Source organism: Corvus moneduloides, chromosome 4 (assembly GCF_009650955.1).
Source record: "Corvus moneduloides isolate bCorMon1 chromosome 4, bCorMon1.pri, whole genome shotgun sequence".
NCBI lineage: Eukaryota > Metazoa > Chordata > Aves > Passeriformes > Corvidae > Corvus > Corvus moneduloides.
Genome location: NC_045479.1, coordinates 9,783,417 through 9,799,653, shown reverse-complemented (window position 1 = coordinate 9,799,653; position 16,237 = coordinate 9,783,417). Strand labels below are relative to the sequence as shown.

Below are 16,237 nucleotides of genomic sequence, written 5' to 3'. Positions count from 1 at the left end.
AGTGAAGTGACTCTGCATGGCTGGGTGGCAGCACAGCAACACTAATCAATATCTGGAAACAGGACTTTGGGGTACTTCTTCCACCTGCTGAAAAGAGAAAGTGCTGTTCTCTAGCCTGGCATTATGATGCATGTTCATTGATACGAGAGATGGGGATTTTGTTTTACCACCATGAAAGAGTTGTGTTTATCCTATAAACAGAAAAGAGAGAGAGCGTGATTAAAAGCTAAACTCAGGTTTTTTAGTCAAGATTTTTAAAGCCCCCCCCCTCCCCCCAGTCCCTAGAATAATTAATTTCAAATTCGTAGTTCAAGGCTATTGGTCCAACACTAAATAAGTTAGTCTGGAATAAAGTAGCAGAGTGAACTTGCTGCCACTAAAATAATTTTGCAAATTTTTTTGTTTTGTCAATAGGACCCGAGCAGATCTAAAATTCTGATCTAGCTTAAAAGTCTGCCTGGGCTTAAATACACCCTCACAGCAAGGTTTCACTTCTCAAATTAATAGCTTTACAATAATACCATTTGATGGTAGACTATTGCTTGTTTTGGGGTCCTGAGGGTTGGATTGGTGGAGTTTTTTACAATGCTGTTTTCAGTTCCTGAAAATAATTAGGGAGGACGAAGAGCTGTTCAATCTGATGAATACCGTACCGATGCTGCAGTATCCTTAGACTGCGGCTGACGGGAGCCCAGTCGGGAAACCTAAGTGCTAAAAATCCTGATTTCAGTAGGTGGCAGCATCCCCTCTGTGTCACTCCCAAACCAACACCCGACGTGCTGCTCCGGGGCTCGGGAGCTGTAAAAAAACCCCCAGTTTGCCGTGGCTGCTGAAGACCCCCGGTTCCACCTCCCAGCAGTGGTGGCTGCTGGTTCCTACACCTGATCCCAGGACAGAAACGAGCCTTCCCTCCCTCCCTCTTTCACTGCATGAGGTGTTTTCACTTGGCAGGTTGGGTTTGTCTGAGAGGGGAGTCCTGAGGTTCTGCCCTCGAAGTATCACACATTTTTGTGGTGCTATTTTAGCAGCTGCTCTGTCCTGCTCCAAAGAACGGGTCAAGTCCCTCCCTCACAGGCCCAGCCGTCCTTCATCTCTGCCTTGCAAAAGGCATCGTTTGATTCACTGCAGTGAGAATCACAGTGGTTTACAAGCCAGTTCAGGAAAGACTCATTCTCAACATGAAAACAAATAATATCCTGTTAGAGATACGCAGTCTGGTAGTCACAAAGCTCTACAACATCCTTCTACCTGCCATCCATCCCCAAAAAATACACTCGTGCAATTGCAGTTCAGTCCCTTCTTGTGGCTGTTAGGCAATATAAATTAACATATGGATTAGTTTTTTAGGACAGCTGTAGAAGTCATCCCTCCCCTCCCTTTTCTTTTTCTTAAATAGTGTATTTATCTTGCTTGGCTAAGCTTCTCTCTTGCTTTGGTGATAACAAACAAGCACTTCTGTAGGGCAGGACTTTAGAGGATTCCTTTGTTCACTGAGCATTTTTGAAAGGAGAATGCCCCAAGTCAGATTTCAATGTAATATGGCTGCAGTTCTAAAGCATCTTTGTGGCAATTATGCCAGCCACAAACAGCACTTGGACCAGGTTTGTTGTATTGCCTACAAAGCAGATGGAGAGGAAGGATACTGTTTAGGAAGTGGCTGGAGAGTTTCTCAGTCAGGGAATTTCCAGCTAAAAAGATCCAGCCTGGTTTTAAACCTGGCTAGGTCCTGGGCTTGAATCTAGTTCCATAGGCTTTAACTGAAATCCCTGTTCCTTTTTATTCCCTGTCATTCCTCTGGAATGCAAGTTTAAAGCTAATTTTGTATGTTGGGGCAGCATCAGAAGGCAGTAGTTAGGAGTCAACAGCATCAAAGGAAACTTTCCATAAATCCCATCTCCCTTTGCCAAGCACTGTTAGGGCCATCTTCTGTCCTTAATATTCTGTCCATGAACATTCCTGTGTATTCACCACATAAGGCTAAGAATAGTTCAGCCATTTAAGGGCCTGAGTTTACAGACAGGGACTGTATGAGTAATGGATTGCTGGGCTGGATCACTGCTAAAACATTCTAGCAGTCCATGTTTGTCAATAATAAGGTAATAAAACAACACTATCTGATTTCAACTTTCTTACCTTAGCAAAATATTAGTTCTTTGTCAAGCTGAGCTTGGTTTTCTATGCACAAGGAACTAGAGGTTTGTGAAGTTACCAGCTTTCCATTAGGCTTGGTGATGATACGTAACCGTAATGCCAAATATTTGTGTGTTTTCTTAACCTAGCTTGTCAATCCATGTTCAGTCAATGGATGAGCATACAGTACAAAATCAAATAACAAAAAAAATCAGTAACACGAGAAAATAATTCATCAAAAAGAGCCAAAATCTCTAAAGGAAGTTTGTAAATTCATTTGTAAGTCCAAGCCTCTAGTAACATATTCATGTATCCTTTAAGATACCAAATCAGTCTTCAGTGTTACTCTGCCAGGTGTCTGAATCCGCAGAATCACAGGATGGGGGGGTTGGAAGGGTCCTCTGTGGATCATCCAGATTCCCCTGCTCGAGCAGGATCACCTGGAGCAGGTTGCACGGGATCAGGTGCAGGTGAGTGTTGAATATCTCCAGGTAAGGAGACCCCATGGCCTCTCTGGACAGCAGTTCCAATACTCTGACACCCCCACAGTAAAGAAGTTATTCCTGAGCATCAGTCCCTGCCCGTTCCTCTGGTGCCGTGGCTGGGCCCTGCTCGGAGCCCTCCCTGCACACAGGGACACCCAGGGCTGAGGGCCCCTCTCAGCTGGGGCTCCTCTCCAGGCTGGACAGCCCCAGCTCCCTCAGCCTTTCCTCATAAGGGAGATGCTCCAGGTCCTTCATCTTTGCAGCCTCTGCTGGCCCTGCTCCAGGAGCTCCATGGCCCTCCTGTCCTGATGATCCCAGACCTGGCCACAGCTCTCCAGATGTGCCTCACAGGGCTGAGCAAAGGGGCAGGATCACTCCCTGACCTGCTGGCACTGCAGCAGGTGCCCTGTCCTGATGCACCCCTGGATTCCATTGGCCCTCTTGGGACAAGGACACACTGCTGGCTCAGGAACACCTTGGTGCCCCAGGTCCTTCTCTGCAGAGCTGCTCTCCATCAGGTCAGCCCATGGCATCTCCAGGGAGCCCTTGGGGACTTTCTGTCTGCCTGCACTGTAACCATTCTTTTCACTGCCACCAGGGAGCTTCAGTCTTACTTTCTGGTAAGTGACAGACTGCTGCCAATATCCTAATGGTGGTGGTGACAATTTTTCTCATTCCTCCTTTGCTGTTGTGAGGCCTAAACCAGTCTAGAGTGAAAATGAACACACTTATAGGAGGCAGGATGAGGGGAAAGGGAAGGGGAATCACTCTGTTTTCCACAAAGTCTTCTTGTATTGAAGTGTGGAGAGTTCATGTTGGAAACACTCCTCAGCACCCAGATGATCTTTCTCTTATATTTATTTTCAAGGAAGCAGATTCTTGTACTGACACCACAGTTTAGGAGTAGAAATGCTGAAAACAGGGAATATTTTGTAACTTTGCAGCCTGATTATCTGTGTTTTCCTAAAGAACTACCATTTTCATAACTAAGTATAGACATACGTACCGAAGTACCACAGAACAGTGGTTTGCAGCTTGTGATCTGTGGCTCCATGGATGACTTAGAGAGTAGCCACAGAAGCTAGTGGTGAGTAGCAAGTATTTAGTCAGAAGACTTAAATTCTTTACGCAGAAGTCCACACCCACACAAAGAAGAAATAGTGGTCCATATTACTGGCAAAGTTTGAAAGGCACAGAAATAAAAGAGTAGGGACTCAAAATCAAACAGATTCAGGAGACTCCGTGGTGAGGAGACCATGGGTGTGTCTTTGGGCAGAATGACCTACAGCACAAGTGGCTCTAAATGAGCAAGGCCAAAGGGTGGATGCTTTCTAAGGAACAGCCACATGGAGATTCGCAGGGGCTCAATGGTGCTGCTAAAAAAGACATTTCCTTGGACTGGGCTTCACCACAGCTAAATTGTTTCTGGTGCAAACAGAAAATAACTCCAGGCTTGCCATGTACATTTCCCTCCAAAAGGAAGCTGGAATAAACTGCTAATTTCTATGGAGTCCAGATGAGGTAAGTGTAAGGAAAGGAAGGGCACACCAGGGTGAAAGGACTTTTCAGGAGTTCCAGCACAGGTAAGGAGCAGAATAGGAAGGAGAGAGCAGGGCAGAATAAAACTGTGCATTCAAATGTATCAGTGGACAGCACCTGACAGGTTCCCCCCCCCACCAAAGCTGTACTTTGAGCTACATCTCAAGCCTGTTTGTTACATCAAATCAGTCAAGAAAAGGAGACAAGATGTTTTCCTCGACATGACATAGTAAAGCCTACTTCAGAAAAAAAAAGCCTTAAAACAAACTTATAGAACTATTTTAATGGCATGGTATTAGTAAATTATTCCTACTGTGTCATGAAAGAATAAAAAAGAGGACAGATCAAAGCCCAGCCGGTAAAAAAAAACTCCCTGAAAAAAAAAATAGAAAAACGTAATATCTTGCAATTTCTTTTGAAGTCAGCACATTTTTAAGTTTTTATTTGGGTGAGAACAGAGCTTTTCATATGACAAGTGGTCCAGCTAAATTTTTCCAGCAGACTGTGCTGCTTCTTGTGCAGTATTTCCACAGTGAGGAGTCTCCCTGTTCCTTTCCCAGTGCAGAGAGGAAAGCAGGCACTCTCTGGGTATCTGTTGTCAGCAGGGCTCAAGCTAGGTTAGCCAGGGGCACCTGCCACAGGCTCTTCAGGCTGTAAATGACAAGAGGGACCCTTCTGCATCCTCTCCTAAAACTGAAAACAAAGCAAATTAGGCACAGAGGTACTTCAAGTTAGGCAGTTGGGATGCTGGGATGATCTCACAGTTAAACTGGCACCCCCAGCACACTCAGAGGGAAATGAAATAGTCCTGCAGTGCTCCCATGGTCTGTGTTTGGTCAAGCAGGCAGCACTGTAGTTCTCTGTGTGTGTGTAAATATATATATAAAGGGGGAAAAGTGATTAAAAGAAAGGAGATTTCAGCTGAACTCCCATGAGCATTGTTCTCCAGTATTGCCTGTCCTGAGAAGAGGCTGTGGTGTCACACCTTCCTTACGATTTGAAAGAAGAGTTCTCTAAGAGCAGAGAGCTTGTTTCCAGATTTCTGGTCATCCAGAGTTTACATGCCGAGGAGATGCTGAATGTTTCTTTCTTTGCCATGATGGGAATGAGAGATTCCTAAAGAGAGATTCCATGGTCTGTTGGAAGACTCTAGAGGAGGCTGGGAGCTCACAGCAGCTGAACAGCTGAGTGATGAGGGCTTATCTAGGAAGGAGCTGCCCACCTGGGTATGAAACCTGTGGGGCTGCGAGACCAGGCTGGGGACAAGTGCCCAGAAATGTGCGGTGGCTGCTTGGTGCCACCAAGCTCTGGCACAGGGGGCTTTGTGTTTGTCTCCCTACCTCTGCTCTCATCTCAGGCTGCCCAGTGTGCAAAAGGATTTCTCCCAATCCCACCATGAGCCCCTTGCCACCGTCTCCTTCACCCACCTTTCACCCGCGGGTGAGGGAGCCCTGGGTGGGGTGGGTCTGTGGGAGGACAGGGCAGGTTTGTGAGAGGTGACAGCTCCTGTGACAGGCGCTGCAAGGCGGGTGCCCTGGCGGGGGGCTGTTTACAACGTGATACCTCAGCAGCTGCTGCAGAGCTGGCCCTGAGCTGTCAGTGCCTGGGTTTTATGGCACTTTCATCACCATCTGTCACTCCTTTAATGGCGTGGCGTGCGTGTCCTGCCACCTTCCCCTGCCACCCTGTGCCCCCCCAGCACACACACACTCATTGGGGAGCTCAGCCATATGGCACCGAGTCATCCTTGTCTTCTGGGTCCGTCCTGGGGGACTGTGGGGACAGGAGCTCAGCAGGGTGGCCCAGGTAGCCCAGAGTTATGGCCTTGGAGTAGAAACCAAAATATTACCGTGCTAACATGGGTCTGTCCCCATTTCCATCCTCATGGATGTGTCTGCCATCCTAATGTGGGCTGTTGCGCAGCAGCAGATGTTTGGCTCAGTCTCCTGCAGGGAAAAGTAGCCTAAAGGTTGCTCTTTGTTTATGTTTTATGATAAACGGAGAAAGAATAAAAAACACACACACACATTTTTAAAGAAAAGCACTTGTTTATATATACATAGACACACCCCAAGGCTTAATGTCAGACCCTTGCCAAGGAACATATGTTATTTCAGCTTGACACATTTTGGTTGCAAGATCCAGGACGTTCTTTTCATTCGTCCAGAACAGGAGAAAACTCCAAGTGAGCCGCAGCACTCACAATCCCTGTGGCTGTCTTCCATCACCAGGCTGTGTCTGTGCTGCGAGCACACGTGGTTTGAAATCAAAGCCTGCCCCAGCCTCGGAGAAGCACGCCCAGAAAGTAACGAGATCTGGTTTGCCGTGCCTTAGCTTCCAACCTGGGGGAGTTTTAATGCCTGTAAGCTTAATGCCGTGCATTATACTGTTATCTGCATTACCTGGGGGGGGTTGAGGGAGAGTTTGTGGCTGAGAGTAAACTTCACTGTAGCAATCCTTTTTTTTTCCCCTCTTATGTGTTCCTGTGATTGGCCATTTGATTATAGTGAATCCCCAAAGGCTCATGGATTAAAAACAAAGGCTGGTTTGTAAGTGAACTTGCTGTTGATGGATTAAGGCAGTGTGCCGGCTGTAACCAGATCCACAATACAAGTTCATTCATTTGGAGAGCAGCTCTCGACTCGCATTACACCCTCCCTGCCTGCTCCTCACCATCCAGCCAGTGTAACTTTACACCTCCACGATTTTATCACAGCCGCAGCTCACCAACAATGTGTGTCATGCTGTGAGAAATATAACTATAAATCAAAGTGCTACATATGGTGCAGCGGTAACCTTCCCAAAGACCCTGCTTTGGAGGCCATCCCTAAACAGATTTGTTTGTGTGCGTGTGATGCGTGTACACATATGACAATCAGAGGCTGCCACAACAGAGAGCTCCTATTTTCCAAGCTGACATTTCGCAGTACGAGCCAGAAGAGTTCATTTTGGAGCACAGAGCAATGTTTGTGATATCAATACCAGTAGACGCCTTTCAGACTTTTCACTCTAAAGCCAAAAACATTTGGGGATGATACGTTTTTATATCATTAGCGGGGAGGCAAAGCCAAGCATGCCTATATTTCTGTGATATGCAGAAGGGAACTTTCACCCCTGATTTTCTTTTATCTCCCTCACTCTCTCTGGCTCACGTGCCACTCTGAGCATTCCCAATCCTCGGAGAGTGCGATCTTTAAGAGCTGTCATTACACTTCTCAAGTTTGACAGAAGATAAGAAAGCGAACAACTGGTTTTAATCATGACAGATTCCAAGTCCTGGAAGTCTTTCCAGAAGTTACTCCCAAGAGCTGACGTTTTCTGAAGCCCCTTCTCCTTTGGGCACATGTGCACACTCACACAGTCCAGGGAGCCTCACCTCCAGAGCTCATTGCTTGCCAAACACTGTCCCTGGTAGACAGGAAGAGTAAACCACGATGTACTCTTGCAAATTATGCGTGATCAACTGTTTCTGCTGTGGAAGAGAGCCAGGACCAGGAATGCAACAGCCCAGCTACGCAAAGCCCCAAAGAAAAGTAGTCAAGGCAAAACTGCTGTGCAAATGGCATTTCTGCCTGAGGAAGAAAGCCCTTTCCAAGGCTCACTTCTAGTCACTGATCCTGATGATTTATACCAGTCTCACCTGCTTCTCTTGCCTTAGTTAGGTAGTGTCAAAAATCCCAAGATATGCTGTTCCTGGTTTTACTCCTGGAGTTAATTTGTAATATTGTGTATAGTACCCTCTGCATATTTCAAAGGGGAAGCCAAGGCACAGGAAGATCAGTTGACGTAGTACACTGGAACTCTGTGGCAGAATGAGTTGTCAAGCATGCTTTGATTTTTTCTGCTGCAAGAGCTTGACTCTACAGGAGGCTGAAGTACAATGTGATACGTGCTCTTCCCCCTGAGGAGGTGATTTACACCAGCTATGGCTTTAGCCATGCAAGATAAAATAGCAAAATTCAAGGAAGCTTTTAAGTACTGTATGACTTCCAGGTTTTCCCCAGTGCTAACCCAGTTCCCTTGTCTGTTATGTGCCAGTTCTGCCTTGGCGAAAACAAGACAGACCACGCACTACCTGCACAATTATCCCACAGCCGTAGCTGCCACTAAGGCTTTTTTACTTTAACTCTCTGAAACTTTACTGCAAATTCCTTTTTAAGTTTCTAACAGGCATGGAAACAAGACACAGACAAGGTCTGAAGAACAGCTTATGAAATAGTTTTAATGGACAACCAGCTCCTCTGTGTTTTATTGCCTTTTCTTTACAAGAATATATATTTTTGTATTAACTGTTGTTGATGTTAGCCTAACTTCTGTGGTAGATCCTTTTTGTGGTTTCATCATCCACAAATTTGGAAAATGAATTTGACTGTTGGAAAATGAATTTCCTTTTTTAATTATAAAAGCAAAAGCTTTTTGGTTTCATTTTTATCATTAGGTTTTTTTCATAGAAAAATAATTTCTTGCTCTATTGCAAGCTCTCTGGAACATTTTAAAGCAGATACAGTTGTGCTGAGACAGCAGCATGAACCAGTTTCTTCTGCTGCCACACGGCTGTATTTCAGTGGTATTGAAGGTACGCTTGTGCTTTGTCCACAAGAGAAGAACAGTCCTAATGGAGTAAAGACATAGGGAGTGAAATATGTTCTTTTTATCTGCCTTGATAGTACAACTATGACACAGTTTTATGGAGGAGAGAGAGAGGAATCTCCCTTCTCTGTGTTTTGAGCTTAGGTTACTCGAATTAAACAAGATTTTATTACTTGGCTTAGCATTTTTTATTAGCAACTTCAAGAATTCACCATGGAGCCAGTTTGAATATTACAGCAATCTGTAGTAATTGGGCTTGTCTCCACTTAGAAATTAACTGTAACCAGGGGTCATACAGTAAGAGGAAAAGCAAGGGGGTGAGGAGAGCAGAGGGCACATTTGGAGTGTTTGAAAGTGAATGGACAAACCTTCAAGCATCAGTGCCTGGTAGCTGTCAGATTCAGACTGAGGAAAAGCAAGGCCTGGAGTCATCTGCCTGCAATGAATTATTAATCAGTCACAGCCTCACCTGGGTTCCTGTTGTGCCGGTGTGCAGCAGGGTGTGGGAACCAGCTTCACACATGGCATCCTTGTTGGCAATTCCAGCAGCAGGATCCAGCAGGAGTGACTGCAGACCAACCAAAGAGTCCCTGGAGTCAGGGGCAGACTTTCCTGGGACTTTGTTGACCTCTGGATGCTGTCCTTTGCAGAGATGGTACAGATAACTGGGGACAAATGCCACCTGTGTCTCTCAGCTCCTGTCCTGGGAATGGACAGCGGTGAGGTGACAATTGAATGTTGTTCACCAGAGCCACGCTCAGTGCTGACAGAGACACACTGGTGACAAGAAGTACCTGACGTGGCCAGTGCCTTTGGCAGCTGTGCTGTCACCACAGTGCCCCACCAGTGAGTGCTCCACAGTACAGGACACAGGGCCAGCACCAGCTCACACCAACCCACGGACACAGCTGTGAAGACAGAGATAATTTTAGGTTTCAAGTAGTTGTATTTTCTGTAGTGCAAGTCTTGTGTTTGAAAAGGCTTGGAGCTGTTGATAGATGTGCTGGTGTGAGTAAAGGCACAGCTGGCAGCTGCTTCAGATAAAAGCACTGCATGAAATTGTGCCATTTATATAACTCTTGTTTATGGATTGGGAGCACAGGGATAATCGTGGGTTTATATGAAATCACACAGTCAATATATTGGGCATGCCAGTGTTTATGAGAATTCTGCTGGCATGGAGGAGCTGAACGGTTTTAAATCACCATACCTGGCATTGAGCTCCTTGGAATTAGGTATCAGGGATGTTTATGCAGTACGTGTTTCATATGCCCTTCAAAAAACTTGGTATTCCCAGGAAAACTGATTTAGATTTGTCACCATTTTCAACCCTGCCTAGGGAATACACCACAATTTAGAACCTTACAGTACTTGAAGATGATCTCATTCTGTTTATCTTTCTGTTGTTCGTTAATTTTTGAGCATTAATTAGCTCCAGACATGGTATTTATGTTCCTTCCATGAGTTCTATCGTGGATCCATAATTAGGGTGATCAGTATTTATTTATTGCCCAGATCCAGATAATTGCTGGTTGAGTCTACCCCCATTGTAATGTATTTTAAACATGTGGCTTTGGCTAGAATAGTTCAGGAGGCCTTTCTTTTCTGTGTTTATAATTGTATTAGCTCTGCTCTTTGCAGAAATAAGGCTGTCAAACCTTTAGAAAAACCAACAGTGTTCTGATGAGTGGTACATCTACTCTTTATTCCTTCTGTTTACAGCTGCAAGAAATCTTACACTCCATAACATACTTGAGATTGGAGACCTTTCCATTCTTCAAACAACTTGAGATTACCTTTGACACTTCCACCTTATAAGACTTTTGCCTTGATTTCACTGAGGCTAGGATTCCATCAGGATCCTGCTCCTTGGCCCAACTCCTGGATCAGGTAGTGAGGGAACACAGGAAACTACCAGTCCACCTGGAGAACTGACCCCTCATCTTCTTAGATCCCGTTTAGACTCCAGCAAAGATAGTTGAGTTGCCCTTTCCTTCCGGGTGAAGGAAAATAAAGACGATTTCCTACTTAGTCACAGAGGAGAGAGAGTGGCGTGAGCTGAAAGTGTCACTTTTAGTCCCTGCTGGCTCTGTATTCCTGTACCATATTTTCCCTGTCTTGACTACCTAGGTATGATATTTAACAGAAACTGTGAGCTTGTGCTTAGCCATCCTCCCCCTTCTAGAAGAGGAGTGCAACTCAGCTGATTCTGCTGTCATACTGAAATATATGTAATGTATATATAAAAATATATCAAATTATATCTATGGTTATATATACGTGTTACTAGCACTTTCCAGAACAAACAATTAGCTCCAACTTCAACATTAAGTCTTTTTCAAACACCTAGATCTTGATATTACACATTCTAAGCAAACTTTCATGTTTAAAAAAATCCAGATCTTGGAAAATGAACAGTTAAGAGGTCCTGTGAGTTTCCCTCTTGCCAGCAAGCCTTCTTGCCTTGCCATCATTTTTATTCAAGCTGCTGCTGCTGTGCAGTGCCCTAATGTTTATAAATGTACAGGCACACAAGTACCTACAACAATGAAATTAAGAGCCATAATATTTTTCATTCTGTTATTAAAAAAAAAAAAAAAAAGAAAAAATATAGATGTGGGATTTGGTTACCATGGAAACAACAGCTCGTAGTGCCATTTAAGATGCCCCAGGACACCTCAGGCTTTTTCCAGAAGGGCACATGCCTTCAATACAGCCTGGGTCATGCCTACAAGGGTAGGGGAGATCAGACACCAAGGGAGTCCACAGTATCTCTAGGCAGAGATTTTTAAACATCTTCATCATTGTATTTGTCTAGGCAATGAAAAGTGATTTTGCTTCTAGCAGGTGAAAATTTTATGAGTATTTTGATGGAACTTAGTAATTGCCATGCACAAAGGAACCTTGCAAAATAGGCTGGTGGAGTGTAACAGATCTGTGAAATCAAGCTTTCATCATCCTATTAGCAGTTTTCTAAGAGCTCTGGAATCAAAATGTTCCCAGTGTGTATCCATTCCTACTCCACCCCACTCAGCACATGCATAAATATTTTCTTGAAAGTCCCAGGCTTCCCAACCTTCCCCTGCCGAGACAGAGGTGATGATTGTAAACAGATAAGTTTCCCAAACTCAAGGGAGAAAACAGTGGAAGAATCTGTTCATTTGTAATAGGCTTATTCTTACATGCAAAGGTATGTGTAAGATTGATTCCCTCACTAGAAAATGACACAGAAAATTACTACAAGTTTTCATCTTTTAAAATATTTCAAAGTAAATGAGGGGGGAAAAAAGTTAGTAGGGAAGTATATGGAATACAGATATAAAGAAAATACTGCAAGCAGAAAGCTATCAACCATTCAATTGCATAGCCAGTTTATCCAAGGATAGCTGAAGCAATGATGTGAAAGCAATAAATGATCTTTTCCCAGCTAACAAATCAGTCTGTAATGGGTGAGGCCAAGTTCTTATCTACACGAGAAAGCAGGATTGTGCCAGCAGCTGGGTTAATGAATCAGTGCCAAATACCAGCTAACTAAAAGTATCTTGACTTGTAAAATGTCACCAGTGCAGGCTCGGGGTGCTGGTTGTCCCTGCTCCAGGGGGTTGTGGCCATGGTGACCTGTTCCCTCACGGGTCAGTCTGGCTGCCACAGCAGTTCACTGAATTTCAGCAAAGCTGTGGAAGAGGGTTTGTCTTCTCATGGACGAGGCCCACGCTGCACATCCTGCGCTGGGTTGTGCTCACAAGGAGGGCAGCGCTGCAGCTGCTCATGAGCCCAGCTTGGCTTCGCTGCTGTGAGATTGTCCCACACTGTGGCACTTCCCACACTTCAGACTGGTCCAGGTTGTCCAAAGCTCCAGCAACCAGCCAAGGGGCTGCAGGGTGGCCCACGCAGGGAAGACCTTCAGCAGCTTAACTGCTGTGTGACGATGTTGTTTGTTTGACTCCCATCCTGCTCCTGAAGGACAAAAACAGCCATCAAATTCGATCTTCATAATCAAGTGTGGGCAAGATTTTGCAAGTATTTCCCTTAGGGATGAAACCATATTGGCAAATCACTGTCTATGACTCTATCTGTGTTATTTGTGTAAGATCAAAAAAATCCAGTCATTGGATTCATACCTCTCACACCTTTCATGACCCTGAAGTCTGTTGCAATGCTCCTGTGATTGCACAAGTTCTAATTACATAGGTGCTGCTGATATCCATTTGATTGAAAATGCATTTTGGGGGGGGAATCTGAGCACAGAGTAGTGCTCTGACAAGGGCATTAACTTAAATAAGAATTCAGTTTTGGACTCAGCTTTTAATTCTGCCACAGAACTTCTGCATGACATTGAGCAAGTCACCTAGCCAGGTTCTCCTCTGTAAAATGGGGATAATGAAAACCTCCTTTTACTCCATGGGATGTATAAGTGCTTTCACTGTTGAGAACCCTTTCAAATTCTTCTGATGAAAGCCAGGTACTATTACAAGGATGCTTATGCTGATGTCTCTTGTATTTGTTTGCTAGTCTGTCTTCTAAGGTTACTAAAACCTTTCCAGACTTCTGGCTAGTTTCAAACTAATACATTAAAAAAAAAAAAAAAGTGTATAGACAAAGTACATGAGCCACAGAACCACTTTCTTTCTCTCCAGTGTGGAATTCCCAATATTTCAAGTCAGGATTTCTGAAGCAATCAGCCTCCTTGGATCATCTGTTTGTGTGCAGCTCCACTCTTTCCCTTCCCCCCACCAACTGGGAAAAATACCCTGAATACAAATCCTTAAGCTTAAATATTTCTTTAGCTTTCTCCAACTCTTTGTGGCCCCGTGTGAACCCTGTGTTGACCCTGGCCTGTGTGGGGTCATGACCCACAGCTGGGAAACCCTGGCCTAAATCTAAGATGTTGGTGGGGCTGCCTCTCAGAGGTGACTTGACAGCTTTCTGTGGGTGTGCAGCAGCCTTGGAGAGGATGCTGTGACCTGCCAATCATGAGATGCTCTGTTTCATCCACATCAGGGAGTTTGTCCCATGGAGTTTAAGGAACAAAGCCCACACAGCACAAAAATGAGGTTTCTGTATAAGCTCTTGGTCTGGTCTGACTCTTGGGGACCTCAAGATATTTTCTTTCTTATTTCGTTTTTGTCCTGAAATGGCTCAGATTCTAAGATGGGATAATTTTTTTGTCATGGCAGTCACTTGGCATTGATTAGACATAGCCCAGGAAAAAAAGAGAGATGTCAGAAAAAGACCCAAATAAAAAGAGAGAAAAACTTTTTCAGAAGGGCTGTGTGTATTTTGGATGTCCTCTGAGAAAAATATCTGCAGAGCTGGCAGTAGCAGGGATAGATTGAGTCTGGAGGAGCAGAATGGCAGCTGGGAAAATGAGGAGTGGATGGTGGTAGAGAAGGAAATTGTTGGAGAATACATAAAAGAAGAACCAAATGGAGCAGAAGCATTGAAAAACATGCTAACATTGCCATGGAAGAGAGAAGGGACATAGGAAAGAAATCCTTGGGAGTATGTGGCCCAAGGCAGGGAGAGGCACTGACAGCTGATTTATTTGTGCTGAGGAGCTGGTGAGTCACTGTGGGTGCAGAGCTGGCACAACTCCCTTTCCTGGCCACTGCTGCTGGGTCCCAGGACTCCGTATGCTAAACTGGGAGTGATGGATCTGCCGAGCATACGTGTGCCAGGTTATGTTTTCCATTCTCAAATTAGGATTTATTGGTGTAGGTAGGGACTCAGAACCTGGCAGCAGTTGGTGTCTCTCAAATAGACAATCTGCTACCTGAAGCCATTTCTTCTCCCTGGGACAGGCAAGAATTTCTGAGGTCTGTTGGCATCAAAATCAAAGAAATGAGCTCCTCCCAAATCTCTCTTGGTGCATTACTTCCCATGGCTCCTCGGCTGCCTTGTCCTCACAGCTTGCAGTTCAAGGTCCTCACTCTTTGGCCCGAGGGGTACCAAGGACAGGCCTGTGCCAACAGTTCCCTGAAGCACATTGGGTTGTTAGCACTGGTTCTTCACTTGGCTTTGCAGGACTTCCTTGGCAGAACATCCTCTGTGCTATTGCTTCCCGAAAATAGGTATTTGCAGCTGAGGATGATTTCTCTGAGGTGCCTTGGCTGATCTGGACTCTCTGCCCTCCTACAGGAAACCCCTGTGCTCTCACCCCCTTTCTTCCCTGGCCCATAACTTCTTCCATGGTTATTTTGTGCCAGGCAGTTTTCCATTCATTAAACATCTGCCTGTGGAAGAGACTTTTGGAGGAGTTGTCTTAAACTTTAGTCAACTTCCTTAACAAATCTATTGTTTAGGTACAGTTGAATTGTTAACTCATAATCCCTTCCATTGTCTTTGGGCCCCATCAGAAAGATGCAAACACCCATTTTCATTGCTTTCTTTCTTATATTAGCCCAAGTGCACAAGTGCCATGAGTTTTCTCCAAATAACCACTTCAAATACTGTGGTTTTATCCATTTTGTACAAAAGAATATGTTTTCAGGAATATAGTTGGTCACACAGGGTGTCCTGAGAGAAGAAAACCCTATTTTCAGGCATGCTTAATCTTGAAAAATAGTGATGCATACTTGGTACTTTTTCCTTTGAAAATTGGTAGCACTAAAAAAAGACCCTAATTTCTGAGTAAAAGAGACGCTTTTTGCTTGTCACACATTCTTGGTTCTGACACCACCTGACAGGGAAACTAATATGTATCTGGTTTATTATAATACCTAGAGAGAGAAACAAGATGCCTTTGGTTAGGAAACTTTATTGTGAGAAGATAAAGGTCAGGACCTTAGCAAGGGCCATGAAGGTTGAAGAGAGTGTTCAAACGATTCCACAGGATTAAGCATCACCATTTGATCCCATTAATGTCGCAGATTGAATTTCACATCTCCATTGTACAGAGGACACAAATCCGAAAGTGTCCCTAAACAGATGCAAAGGCACTTGTGCTTCCACAGGGTGACAGTTCCAGGATTCATACAGCCCTTGCCTGGTGGAAACACCAGGGAAAAAAGGTTTCTGAAGTGACTCTCTGCAATTCTCCCCAGCCATTGCCAACTTAACCTTTATTGGCATGGTGAGGAGTCTATTTTAGCCATTTCTCCAGAGAATTTTAAGACTCATTAGGTAGTTAACAACTTTGATTAAAATATATCTTTTTACAATCTTGGTTTTCTGCCTATTTCCACTATTTCCTTTGAAAAAGTCATTTTCATCATTTGCCTGCTCTTGTAAATCCATGCACAAGGATGGATGTAACATAAAGAAAACTGGAGAAAATATAATTTGAAAGAAAAATAAAGCCTAAACAGTTTTCAGGATTACCAGGATTTGTGTATATATTAACAGGTTGAAATATTCCATCCGGAAGGAAATGAAAAAAATTAAATCCATATATGTTTGCATGTTATGAGAGTGTCAAATATAGGAAATTCAGTAAGAAACCCAATATCCTTTGTTAGGTGAGGGTATTTGGTAAATCATGTTTTATAGCTGAA

At 44.3% G+C, this 16,237-nt stretch overlaps 1 protein-coding gene and 1 long non-coding RNA gene across 4 annotated transcripts in view; one reads left to right on the top strand and one right to left on the bottom strand.

The window, feature by feature from the left end:
* The window catches only part of LOC116443092 (potassium voltage-gated channel subfamily KQT member 1-like), a 429,428-nt gene that overhangs the window by 285,180 nt on the left and 128,011 nt on the right, over positions 1–16,237 (top strand). The window lies entirely within an intron of this gene.
* LOC116443093 lies at positions 4,434–9,777 on the bottom strand. Its single transcript, XR_004239746.1, has 3 exons — positions 9,214–9,777; positions 6,004–6,100; positions 4,434–4,847 (listed from the first exon to the last, which is right to left on the bottom strand). It is a non-coding gene; the product is annotated as an uncharacterized LOC116443093 (long non-coding RNA).